This window comes from Cibotium barometz, chromosome 25 (genome assembly GCF_041138505.1).
Source record: "Cibotium barometz isolate CiBa-2024 chromosome 25, ASM4113850v1, whole genome shotgun sequence".
NCBI classification, from domain to species: Eukaryota; Viridiplantae; Streptophyta; class Polypodiopsida; order Cyatheales; family Cibotiaceae; genus Cibotium; species Cibotium barometz.
In genome coordinates this window covers 34,188,083-34,190,193 of record NC_141070.1, presented here as the reverse complement: position 1 = coordinate 34,190,193, position 2,111 = coordinate 34,188,083, and positions in this window count along the sequence as shown.

The following is a 2,111-nucleotide window of genomic DNA, read 5'->3' as shown; positions in this document are numbered from 1 at the left end:
CCAAGAACACCTCAAGAGAATGGAGTTGCTGAGAGGATGAACCGGACTATTATGGAGCGAGCAAGGAGCATGTGGTTGCATGCGGGGTTCCCTCTGGAATTCTGGGCGCAGAGGCCATGAATACAGCAGTATACTTGGTGAACCGGTCTCCCTCTATTGTCCTAGATGGAACGATTCCTAAAGATGTGTGGACAGGCAAGAAGGTGAATTACGGCTACCAGAAAGTGTTCGGGTGTGAAGCCTTCATGCACTTAGATAGTGCACTCAGGTCAAATCTCAGAGCGAAGTCCAAGAAGTGCTTTCTCGTCGGATATGGGAAAGGGGACTTCAGATACAGGCTGTGGGATCCTAAATCCAAGGCCGTATTTAGGACATGGGATGTTGTTTTCAACGAACAGAAAGTGTTCAAGAATAGCCTGCCTGACCACCAGGAAGAAGCGGGAGTAGGTGATGATTATGTGGAGCTAGATGATGACCAGCCCTAGGATAAAGAAAACAGCAACCCACAACAACTGCAATAGGAAGAACCTAAACCAGTCTCTTGAGGAGTACTCGGGAGAGGAAGCCTCCTCAGAAGTATGTTCCATCTTTCAACTATCTCTTACTTACGGATTTTGGTGAACTGGAATCCTATGAGGAAGCCATGTGGGATACATTTAACGAAGAATGGGAGAAAAGCATGGATGAAGAGATGGATGCCCTACACCAAAACCACACATGGGATCTGGTAAAGTTGCCCCCAAAGAAAAAAGGGCACTGAAGAACAAGTGGGTATATCAGATGAAAGAGGAAGAAGGGGGCAAGAAGAAATTCAAATCTTGGCTAGTCTCGTGAAGGGGTTTGCCCAAAAGGAGGGCATTGATTTCAATGAAATCTTCTCTCCTGTGGTGAAAATGAACTCCATAAGAGCTATCCTAAGTCTGGTGGCTGTCCACAATTGGCATCTGGAACAGATGGATGTCAAAACCGCATTCCTTCATGGTGGTTATTTGGAGGAGGAAATATACATGGAACAACCACAAGGACACACCGCAAAAGACCAAAAAGGTCTGGTCTGTAGGTTGCAAAAAAGCCTCTATGGGTTGAAGCAGGCACCTAGACAGTGGTACATGAAGTTTGACAAGTTCATGCTTGAACATAGTTACAGGAGATCTGGACCACTGTGTGTATGTGAAGCCGGGGGGCGGGCTACAGGGGTGAGTGGGGGGGGGGCTGAGGGGGGTTGCGGGAGGGTGAGGGGGGGGGCTGCGGGAGGGTGAGGGGGGGGGGCTGCGGAGAGAGAGAGGGGGGGGGGGGGGCTGCACAGGGGGTTGCGGGAGGGGCTGCGGAGGGTTGCGGGAGGGTGCGGGGGGGCTGCGGGGGGGGCTGCGGAGGGTTGCAAGGGGTGAGGGGGGGATTTGTAATGCTTTGTATTTGTTTACGAAAGAAGGTTGCATGGGTGAATGTGTGTTGAGGAGATAGTTTTATTGATAAGAAGCCACCCATATATGAGAACCCATTAAGATTTTCAAAAGATATGACGAAGGGCTACCCGACATTGATCCTCAATTTGATTAATACCTTGTTGTATTCCTTTGATAGATCAAGGGATCAAGGTGGACCACCTAGTTTTAGTCAAGGGATCAAGGAGGACCACCTAGTTTTAGTCTTGATCAGGATAGAGAGGTCACAGATGGGAGAAAGATCTACTATGTGAGAAAAGATGCAGAGTCGTTCCTCCTGCATGTAAGCCTTTCTGCAAACCTATTCATGTGGAGCTGTTCCAAGCTATCTAATATTGAGAGCAGATGCTAGAGCTTTACCTACCTTTGGGGAAACGTTTTTGTAGGGATACATTGGGCAGGAGGGGTGTAGGGTGTTGAGAGCATCCTCTTCCCCTTCCTAGGAGGCAAGCCAACATTTTTCAAGAACTTGTCTAAAGTTTGGAGGTTGTAGAAATATGATTTCAATCAGGAGAGAACACCCTGATCAATTGATGACTTTGTGCACAAGGTGTCTGTAGTAGTCCTCTCGACACATTCATTGTCATTCCCGAGTATGTCTATTTTGGTTGAAATGGATGAGTGGAGAAGTTCAAAGACTTTTTACTGGAAGACCTAGGCAAATGGCTC